An 11,986-nucleotide genomic window follows, 5' to 3' on the forward strand; every position below is an offset into this window, starting at 1 on the left:
ACACCGCTCTCACACACTAGGCAACCACAGATCTGCTTTCTTTCCTATTAGAGTTGTCTTCACCTTCTAGAAATTTATATAAATGGAATCACACATGTATACTCTTTTTTGTCTGGCCCCTTTTACTCTATTTTGAGATTTATTTATGTTGACTGATTTTTTTAATGTCTAATCTTAGATTAATTAATCTTATGTTAATCTTTTGCTACTCTTAGAAAATCTCATTTTTGATTGAATTCACACCTAGAGGTAGACGCTCTCAGAGTGAACAGCCTCCTTCTCTGGGCAATCCGTTCCTGGTGTTTTTCTTTGGCTTTCTTCAGTCTCTTGGCCAAAAGTATAGCATATTTTGCAGCCTCCTCCTTATTTTTCTTAATATGCTATTTCATTAGGGCAATATGCTGACATTTGTGTCATGTGACTCTGGGAGTAACATGATTTTGAATCTTGATTGCTCTGGTTCTTGGTTTCTTACTGTCTTTGTTCAGGGGCTTTCTCACCATCTACCGGTGGGCATCATCTTCTTTAGAGAGGTGCAAAAGTTTGAGGATTCTGCTAGCTCTTTTGAGTCCCAGGTGGCAGGGCACAGTAATATCAGTGCGTCCAGAAATATCCTTCTCCTTTTTTTTTTTTTAACAATAACCAAGTTGAGAACACTAAGATCAACATCCACAGTGCAACCTGGAACAGAGTTGTGCTTTCTTTCTACAGTCTTCCTTGGTCTGTAACAGGAATGCCCCTTACATGGTAGCGGACAGACATAGCCATGGGTTAAGACACCCTGCTTTACGCGGAAGCCTTGTCTGTCATTCCCACCACTGACTGGGACCACACAAACCTTCAATTCTTCGCCCAGAGCATCAGCACCCACTTCTGTGGTCATATCCTTCTCATAAATTTCATTTATTGTCCCCTTCAATGAGTTTCTGGCAGCCAGTAGCTGGGAAAGAGATGTTCAACTTCACCCTGAAGCAGCCGACCACCTCTGAGGTGCCATGACAAAGAACCACGCTGAGTGAACCTTATTAGTTTGTAACATTCAAAGAATTGGTCTATTTAAAAATTGTTAAATTGATTGGCATAAAGTTGCTCATCATAGTTTCTTATGATTCTTTTACTATCTGTAGAATTTGAGGTAGTCACCTCTGTCATTTCTAATATTATTAATTTTTGTTTTCTCTGTCTTTTTCTTCTGATGATTCTGTTTAAAGGTTCTTCAATTTTATTGATATTCTCAAACAAGCAGCTTTTGGTTTATTGATTTCTCTATTATTCTTCCGGTTTTTGGTCATCAGTTTTTGCTCTGATATTTATTCCTTCCTTCTTTCTACTTTACTTTAATTCTTTGGTTTAATTTGCTTTTCTCTTTTAAATTTCTTAGAGTGGAAGTCGAAGTCATTGATTTGAGAACTTTTTTCTTTCTAATATAGGTAGTACAACTGTGTATTTATCTCTATGGACTGCTATAGCTACACCCCCCCTCCCATATTTTGATATTATTTTTCTTTCTTTTTTTTTTATTTTAAAATACTTTATAATTTCTCCTTGATTTCTTTTTTGATCCATTAAGTTATTTAAAAGTTTATTACTTACATACCTTAAATATACACAATTTTGTGTCAATTATAACTAAATGAAACTGTCAAAAACCTATATTACTTAGTTTCCAAATATTTGAATATTTTCCAAGTATCTTGCTGTTATTGGTTTAGAATTTAATTTCACTGTGGTTAGAGAAATACTTTGTATGAAATGAATCCTCTTAAACTGACACAGCTTTTATTGCTCAGAATGTGGTCTATGTTCTGTGCACAAATGAAAAGAATATGTATACTGTTGTGTGGAATGTTCTAGAAATGTTGGGTCAAGCTGACAGTGTTGTTCAAGATGTCTGTATCTTGGGGCACCTGGGTGGCTCAGTGGGTTAAAGCCTCTGCTTTTGGCTCAGGTCATGATCCCAGGGTCCTGGGATCGAGCCCCACGTCGGGCTCTCTGCTCCGTAGAGAGCCTGCTTCCTCCTTTCTCTCTGCCTGCCTCTCTGCCTAGTTGTGATTTCTCTCTGTCGAATAAATAAAATTAAAAAAAAAGATGTCTGTATCTTAACTGATTTTCTGTCTACTTTTTCTAGTAGAATTATTAAGAGATGGATATTATTGAGAGATATTAAAATATATAATTATAGCTATAGATTTGAAAAATTTGTTCTAAAGTTCCATCAAATTGTGTTTCATGCATTTGTGAAGTTCTGTTATTAGATACAAACATTTTTGGAATTGTTATGCCCTCCAGAAAGAATTGACAGACTCCTTTATCATTATATAATGAGCTTCTCTATCCCTGGTAATATTCTTTAATCTAAAATCTGTCTAATATTAAAAGAGTCACTCTAGTTTTATTTGATTAGTGTTAACATGGCCCATCTTTCCCCATCTATATTAGTTTCCTATTGCTGCTGTAACAAGTGACTACAAACGTAGTGACTTTAAAGAGCACCAATTTGTTATTTTATAGTTCTGGGTTTGAAGTCTGAAATTGGTCTCCTTAGGCTGAAGGCAAGTTGTCATCAGGGTTGGTTCCTTCTGGAGGCTCTAGGAAAGAATCCATTTCCTTGCCTTTTCTAGTTTCTAGATGCCTTGGCTCATGGCTTCTTCCTCCATCTTTAGAGCCAACAGCATAGTGTCATTACATCCTCTTATTTATCTCTGTTTCCATTGTTACATGGCTTTCTCTGGTTCTGACTCTCTTCTCTCTCTCTTATAAGGACTCTCATGATTACAGTAGGTCCACATGGAAATTTTGTCATCTCAAGATCCTTAATGACATGAGCGAGATCCCTTTTGCCATATAAGGTAATGTGTTCATAGGTTCTAGGGATTAGGATGTGGATATCTTTCAGGGGACCATTTTTTAGCCTACCAAGTCATTCTTTTCCTTTTAACTTGTTAATTTCTTATATTTAAAGTGGTTTATGGTAGGAAGCAAGTTATTTTTTTAATCCTTTTAATTACAGTGTTTAGGCTATTCATGTTTAATATGACTATTGATAAAGGTAAATTTAAATCTTCCCTTTGCTTTGTGTTTGCTATTTGTCTCACTGTTCTTTGTTCTCTTTTTTCTTCTTTTGTGCCTTTAGTCTGCTATAATAAAATGCCACAGACTGGGGCGCATGGGTGGCTCAGTGGGTTAAAGCCACTGCCTTCGGCTCGGGTTGTGATCTCGGGGTGCTGGAATTGAGCCCCACATCGGGCTCTCTGCTCGATGGGGGACTTGCTTCCCCTTCTCTCGTTCTGCCTGCCTCTCTGACTACTTGTGATCTCTGTCTGTCAAATACATAAATAAATAAAATCTTAAAAAAAAAAATGCCACAGACTGAGTGGCTTAAAAATAATAGAAACTTGGGGCGCCTGGGTGGCTCAGTGGATTAAGCCGCTGCCTTCGGCTCAGGTCATGATCTCAGGGTCCTGGGATCGAGCCCTGCATCGGGCTCTCTGCTCCGCAGGGAGCCTGCTTCCTCCTCTCTCTCTGCCTGCCTCTCTGCCTACTTGTGATCTCTCTCTCTGCCAAGTAAATAAATAAAATCTTAAAAAAAATAATAATAATAATAGAAACTTACTTCCAGTGATTCTGGAGACTAGAAGTCCAAAATAGGGTACTTGCATGATTGGGTGAAAGCACTCTTCTCAGTTGCAGACTCTGTTTGTGTCCTTACCCAATAGAAGTAGATGGGGATATCTCAAAAGTCTCTTTTCTAAGGGCACCAATCCCATTCATGAAGGCTCTGTCACCATGATCTAATCGCATCTCAAAGGCCTAACTCCCAATGCCATCAACTTGGACATTAGGATTTCAACATATGAATTTTGAAGGGTTAATTCAGACCATAGCATGCCCTTCTTTGGGATTAAGTATTTTGGATGATTTCATTTCATCTCTGTTTTTGGTAATTGCTGTAACTCTGTTGTATTTTTTAGTGGTTGCTTTGTGTTTTATAGTGAACATCTTTAACTTATCACAGTATATGCTCATGTGATATATAATTTCAAATATGAGATTAGAACCTTATTATGATATACTTTCATTTTTTTCCTCTTAACCTCTCTGCTATCATTATTTACATTGTATTTTTATATACATTATAAGCTTCACAGTGTTTTTTCTTTAAAGTCAATGATCATTCCAAAAGATTTAAACAATAAGGAAAACATCTGATTTATATTTACATAGTTATACTTTCTGGTGCTCTTTATCTCCATGTGTATATCCAGATTTCTATCTGATAAAATTTTCTATCTGCCTGAGTTACTTTATTTGATATTTCTTATAGTTGTGTCTGCTGATAATGTCTTCTTTCAGCTTTTATATCTCTAAAAAAACGATTATTTCACATTTTTTAAAAAAAAGATTTTATTTACTTTAGAAAGGGTGCAAGAACAGGGGGAGGGGCAAAGAGAGAGGCAGAGAATGCCAAGCAGACACGGCACTGAGTGAGGAGCCCAGATGGGGGCTCAGTTCCACTACCCATGAGATCATGACCTCAGCCAAAATCACAAGTCAGACAATTAACTGACTGAGCTACCCAGGCACCCTAATTATTTCATATTTTTAAAAAAGATATTTTTGCTGGATATAGAATTCCATTTCAGTACTTTGAATATGTGCTCTAGTCCCTTCTAACTTGCATTCTTTTCACTGGGAGGGTGCTATAATTATCTGGTAAATTATCTTTGTTTGTTTTACATATTGTAACCTTAATAATAGCCACATAATGACCTCCCTGTGTGTTTTTAAGATTTTCTCTTTATCACTGGAATCTCTTTATTAATGCAATCTCATTGTGAGGTACTTCAGTTTTCCTCATGTTTCTAATATTGGATTTTGCTGAATGTCTTAGAGCTGTGAGTTTATAGTTTTCATTAAATTCCTGACCATTATTTCTATTATTATTATTTCCTCTTCCTACTTCAGGAACTCCAGTTACGTAGTAACAGGCCACTTGAAGTTGGCCTAGATCTCACTGATGCTCTCTTCATCTTTCTCTTCAGTCTCTTCTGTTTTTCATTTTGAATACTTTCTGTTATGGTATCACTAAGCTTACTAATCTAACAGTATGATTCTTGTGGGTCTTGCTTTTAGATTTTGTTAGGTAGGACCAGAAAGCTTTTAGTCTAGGGCTAATTTTCACCCATTGTGAAGGTAAAACTTGAAAATATGCTAATAGCCCTGAACTGTAAGGTTTTCTTCTCTGGTTTGTGGAACCAGGGACTGTTTTTTGGCAATGTATGACCTTCGGTCTAATCTCATTGGGTATCCCCTCCACCCTGACCTCAGCGGGCCTCAGGTAACTTCCTGATACACAAATGTTGCTCAGCACTCAGCCAAAGACTTATGGTGGGCTATCTGCTGATCTCAAGAGCTCCTCATTGAGTCCTATTCTTTCCAGTACTCTCCTATGCATACTCTACCCATTTTGGTCTCCTCAGACTCTCAGCTATGTATCTTCAACTCAGGGATGATGCTGGTTCCAGCTAATTTTTCCTTCTTCTTCCACATCTTGAGAACTTCTCTATGCAGTAAGGTGGGACAGTTGCAGATTCATTTTATTTTTTTCTCCTCTTTTAGTGTTCACTGTGTTTTATTACCTGCTGTTCAATGTCTTGAAAACCATTGTGTCATCATTTTATCTGGCTTTTTAGTTGTTTCAGCTGGGAGAGTAATTTGGTTCATGACATTTCGTTTCAGTTCACGGTAGAAGTTCTGCAACACTGCACTTAATTTTTTTTTTTTAAACTCAGTGTTTATTTAAGTAGGAACTCCATTATTATATTTTAAGTGTTTATGTATTCCTTTCATTAAGGGGTTTGACAGAGAATTGGGTGGCTAGAACATGAGAGCTAAAATAAAAGATATCATTTGCCAAAATGCCAATGAAGTGCCTCCGAAATGAGAATGGAAGTCAGTTGGAAACTAGAGTACTCTTTATAAGAATTGATGTACTCGTCTACATTTATCCACCTATTATACAAATATTGAGAGACAATTATCCAATTCTCATGTTTCTGCATTTCTGACCTTTGTTTTAGACTATCTTCTCAAAGATTTTTATATAGCAAGTGTCTTGGAAGATAGAGATAGAATCTTCTAGAACAAAAGACAAGATTGCCTATAAACCTGGTATAAAAAAGATTTCTCCCACTAGAGCCAAGGTCAGGCTTTTTGCTTTATTTCCTTTTTGGCCATTATAAAAGATTCAGATTCTATAAACTTCTGTAAAACAACCCCCTGTGTGTGTGTGGGTGTCCCTTGGCTCTCTTCTCATTGCCTTGTGGGAATTTGGGCTTGACGAACTGGCACCAATATTCTGATGTTTATGCTGTTTGCTGTGCCATGAGTTCTAAAGTGTTATCTCTGACCCTGGAATCTTGTATCTTCTGCCAGCATCCATGAAATTGTGTAAGGCCAGTTTGTTTGCTTGCTTGCTTACCTCCATACATACCAGATTCTTTATAGTTTTGACAGTGATATAGAGCATGTTATACTTAGGCTACAGGCAATTTGACTATGTTTCCGTATACCAACAAGATCCAAACTACGGAAAGTGGCAGACATGGAATTGATGAGGAAGGTATGGGAGGACTCCGAATGAGTGGTAGCTATGGTATGACCATGTTCTGTGGCTCATAAGTAAGTAAAGCATTATTCAAACACCAGGTAATGTTACGCTAACCTACTTATTAAGGAATCTGAGCATATTTGGCATGGAGAAGAAAGGACTTGGCAGGGCAACATAGCCATAACCAACTATGTGAAGAGCTTTGAGATGAAGGTTGGAAATATGTAGTGTGGACAGTTAGTGAGATCTAATCCTCTTTCTAATCTTATGTGGGTACTGCACATATAATCAGATGTGACCCTCAATTAGTGGGAAGGCAACTGCTGCCAAAGACAAATCTCCTGTGCATATCACCAATAGCCGTTCTGTTTAGGCTAAGAAAGATGAAAATATACAAATACAAAGGGGAGAATCTCCAACCTTGGGCATAGGGCTAAGGAGGGTCCTCCAGGGATTACTGCTGTCCTTGTCCCCTCTGGCCTTATCACTGCAGTGCCAGACTTCTAACACCCTAAGGGGTTTTTTTTTTTCAGTAGGTGAGAAGTGCCTGAGGCTTTGTTCCATCTCCTCCACACAACAGTCAACAACCATGAGCCATGAACACTGGTGTATGAATGAATCTTCAGCTCCCTCCCCTCTTGGGTTTGGTAACTTCAAAGCACATGTCCTAACTGGCTCTTGGTGTTCCCAAATGGAGTTACGCTCCAGTTATTTACAGCAGAAGGGAGCTCTAGCAGGCACTGTTTATTTGTTGCCTTCTTTCTCTGTCTCATCTCCCATTTCTTTTTCCATTGTTACTGGGATCACCTCCCCCACAAACTCCATGTACTTGATTCCTTTTATCAGGATCTGTAAAGAAACTAAGCAGGTAAAGGGAAAGGGATATGGACACACTGAAAAAAAAAATTCATATTTGATGTACTGTCCCACTACTAATTTGGCCATCAAAAAGAAAGTTGATAATCCTCTCTGTGGGGCTCTGGAGCTAAACTCTAATGCAGTTATTGGCAAGAGGAATGGGTTTTTTAAAAATGTCCCTTAGGACATGTCCCCTTTGAAGGAGAAAAATGCCCTGAAAGTCGTGGTACAATGCACACTCAGGAACATAAAACAGATGTCTTTAAAACCGTATCAGTGAAGCTGAGAGTCCAGAGGGCTGTGATGGCTCCTGCCTTGTGCTCTATTTGCTGGCAAGATATTTTGGATTTACCAGAGCTTCTGGGGTTGCCATAGTATTTGTAAACAAAACTGTGATCAACAGACTCTGGGGTGGTACAACAATGCTAAGGGAAGTTTGGGGGAGGGCAAGGTACTCTTGCTGGGAAAGTCTTGAAAAACGACATCTCGGAAAGGTCATAGAGCACAAAGCAATGGAACTGGCTGCCTTGCTGATTGGGGCAGTCACGTTGATTCTGTTCCCTCCCTCTTTTCCTCTTCCAGCCTCTTCTCAGCAGATGTTTCACCATTCTTCCATAAAGATGGGAAAGAAGTTAAAACCATATGAGGAGATTTTCTAGGTGCCACAGAACGTGTGGCAGAGGGATAACCTCCTCTTAAGTCTCTGAAAATGAGTCAAACATTCTGTTGAGTAGTTCAGAACTGTCTGGTCTTCTCTCTTCTCTAAAAGATATTCATTGCACATGGGGCGCCTGGGTGGCTCAGGCAGTTAAGTGTCTGCTTCTTGGTTTTGGCTCAGATCATGATCTCATGGGTCTTGAGATCCAGCCCGGAGTCTGGCTTGGTGCTCTATGGGGAGTTTGTTTGAAGACTCTCTCCCTGCCCCTCCCACAGTCTCCTGCTCTCTCAGTCTCTCTCAAATAAATTGTAAGGACCCATTTAGAAACTGTCCCTGTTCCCCTTCCCCCAGGGGATTTACTTGGAGACAAGTCCTGGAAACCAGCCTCAGGTAACAAAGCTCAAATACAGGGGTGGGTCAGACCAGGTGGAGACATCCGATCAGTGGGGGGTTGCATACTGTCTCCCTAGCTACCAAGGAGTAGGGGCCCCCGCCCTTTGGGAGCCTTTTTGGCACCAATCCTAATCAAGGTGTAATAGGCTGGTTCAAATGTCTACTAGGGTAAATTGTAATTCAATTGGTCACCTAGCATCACTGTGGAGTTTCCTGTGTGTGTTACAATCTCATTGGCCACCTGTGCGTGGCCAGGCCTGACCACATGACCTTTGCCCTTGAAAGCTAGTCTGTGAAACAGAGAATGGTCGCCCTCTCTTGTAAGAGGTGCATCCCCGAACTTTCGGTTAGATTCTTGATGCTTGGCGCAAAATAAAGCTTTGCTTGACTTTTGCTTTATATCAGTCTCGCTCCTTTAATCACGGACCCATTATTGGGGCATAACAAAATGATTGAATAAATAAATAAATAAATCTTTTTACAAAAAGATTTTAAAGACACTTATTACACAATTAGAAAATGCAGAGCTCTGATCCAGATACTGGGGAATATAAAGACTAAGATACAGCTGCTGTCTTCAGGAAGCCACTGACCACTAGGGGACACTGTAGAGTGATGAACACATTGACAGTGACACCAGTTGTAGGGGTCAGCAGAGGAAGGAGTGGGTAACTTGGGGGTGAGCTGTGTCTTCCTTGAAGGGCAGGATGGGCCAGTGATAACAGTATTTATTGAGCACTTTTATATGCCAGGCATCATTGTAAGTATATACATGTATTAACTAATATAAAACTGCACAAGTATTATTATTATCCCCAGGGAGTAAACTGAGAAGTTAAGTAATATGCTTAAGGTCACACAGCTGAGCCAGAATTCAGTGCCCCAGAGTGCAGTCTTAATGACCACACGATGCTGCAAAAAAACATCTCTGGGGCTAAGGATAAGAAAAGTAGGTGTAGGTTAGTGATCTTTAACACATTTTATAGGTGCTCTGGTAAGAGTATAGAGTCCTGGATGTGAGATTTTAATCCAGGATTTCCCTGTTATATTAGAGTCCTTAAGCAAAATGACCACAAAGTACCTATTTCAAGAAACTGTGTTTCTAGAACCTGTTTAGAAATTCCTCTTCTCCCAAAGATGGTGACTAGGATTCGGGCAGGCTGCAGAGGTTTATGCATTAAAATGTAAACAAGGCAGGATCCTTAGAGTATCAACAGCCATAATTTCAGTCCACAAGACTTTCCAGAGCCAGATCATTGCCATTATCCTTTTTTTTTTTTTTAAGTCGGCTCCATGCCCAGTGTAGAACCCAGCATAGGGCTTGAACTCACGACCCTTGAGATCAAGAGTCAGATACTCAACTGACTGAGTACCCAGGCGCCCCTTATTATCTTGATCAAGATCATTATCTTGAAAATGGAGACCCTTGAGAGCTTTGGAGCAGAAGAGTCCCAAACAGGACCTACTATGCTAAGGCTGGCCTGAGGTAGAACAGGAAGAAGCCATTTTGCAGAGGGAAAATGCCTAGAAAGAATGAGTGTGTATCTAATTCAGAATGAGTTTCCTGACAATGTAGAGATATTGGGTGGACCCGAGGCAAGGAGAGCCTTGATAAGAGCAAAACAGAAATGTCGGGAAATGGGCTTCTAGCAATAGGTGGTGAGGACTATGAGTTGGCTTACTTCAATTTCAACAGGGAGACCTGGGCCAGGGTGGGACAGAGATTTCTTCAGGACTATGGAGGGGCTAGAGGAATGACCTCATCCTTTGCTATAGGCAGGGAAGTCAGGTATGCTGGCCAGCAGGACAGTCGCCTGGAGGTTTGAGGCCTTGTGCCTGGCAGGAAGAAGGAAAACAGGGAAAGCCTAGATGGACCTGCTTAAATGTTTAAACAGAAGCCAAGCTACTGAGTAATGCACCATGGTGTTCAACTGTCCTCACCATGAAATTTCGTCAGGTATGTCAAAGTTCATTTGGGATCTTGAGCTGACTGTGTATGCTGGACTTGAAAAGGCTAGATCCAGAGAGGAGAGGGAGAGCGGCAAATTGGGTCTCAACATGCTCGTTAATAGAAAATCCCTCCTTCCTACTTTCTCTCCCTCCTTTCATTAAAAAAATAAATAAATAAAAGGAAGAAATGCACACAATTTGAAAGGACACAGAGGTCTATCAGATTAGTTAGGAGAAAAGCAGCAAATCGTGTAACATGCCTGTCTGGGGAGGGGCTTTGAGGGTCTGACTCTAAAATGTAGACATTCAACCAGTCCTGTTTATTTTAGCTACCTTGTTCAGCCCCTCTTTCTAGAGGTACCTGCTGGGTAACTTCTAAAAATTTCAAGGATTCTTTGGTACAAATCAAATTGTTTCTCAGCTTTCTGGTTTAGGGAATACACTCATTTCCCACCCCCCCACCCCCCCACCGCCAACATTTTGCTCTTAGTTCCTGCTCTCATGGACTACTGGCCTTTTAGATTTATGTCTTAAGAAAAAAAATAACCCTCTCCTGGCATTTTTAGGGGTGTTTTGGGAGGGGAAGATATTAGGCAGCTCTATTCCATCTGCAGATTTTGTCAAAAGTCACTTACTTCCATTTTTAAAAATCTTTATTTGGTGACTATGAAAAATCAACTGTAGAAGTCAATACAGGTGGGATGTGGGTTCAGTTGGGAGTCTGTCTGGTTGGTCAGCCAGCCAGTCAGTCTGTCTATCCATCAGTGTCTTATCCAATGACCAGGGACCCATTTTTTTGTGTTAGTCCCAATGCTTTTAACTGATATTGGTTTCAAAAGAGATGTTAAATCAGATGGGAGGTAGGTGTGCAGAAATAAGATCACCTCATCATCTTTTAGGGACAAATAGTGAATCGCTAGGTTCTCTTGTACTTTTTTTTTTTCTTTCAAAGATTTTATTTGTTTATTTGACAGAGATCACAAGTAGGCAGAGAGGCAGGCAGAGAGAGGGGGGAAGCAGGCTCCCTGCTGAGCAGAGAGCCTGATGCGGGGTTCAATGCCAGGACCCTGGGATAGTTACCTGAGCCAAAGACAGAGGCTTAACCAGGCAACCCTCTCTCTCTCATACTTTGAAGCAGACTTTCCCCTACTGATTTTCTGGATCCATACCTGAAGATTCATATCACTGAAGAGACAAACCATGGCATCTCCAGGCGGTAGAGGAGCAGGCATGAAGCTGTCTGTTGGACAGATGCCTCCAGCTGAGGGCAGAGGCCCAACAAAAACCTCTCTTCCCACACTGTTAACTGAATCTCTGTTATCACGTAGGAAAAGCCAAGAAGAGGTGACAAGAAAGGAGAAACTTTTGCTTAGGTATATTGGAGAGAGCAGAAATTCTCATTCATGTGCTGATAGGAATTTAGGGAAAGGAAGAAAATGCCCTTAACCTTCACATTTTCTCTAACTGATAGCTCCTTGCTTGGGGACACAAATATACTTGAACAGGGACCACGTCAT

The 11,986-nt window shown here is 40.1% G+C and overlaps 1 pseudogene; it reads right to left on the reverse strand.

Moving 5' to 3' along the window:
• Positions 1–221: 221 nt before the first annotated feature.
• On the reverse strand, positions 222–3,659 carry LOC123939295 (annotated as a pseudogene).
• Positions 3,660–11,986: the final 8,327 nt, after the last annotated feature.

The sequence above is a fragment of the Meles meles genome, chromosome 3, assembly GCF_922984935.1.
Source record: "Meles meles chromosome 3, mMelMel3.1 paternal haplotype, whole genome shotgun sequence".
NCBI classification, from domain to species: Eukaryota; Metazoa; Chordata; class Mammalia; order Carnivora; family Mustelidae; genus Meles; species Meles meles.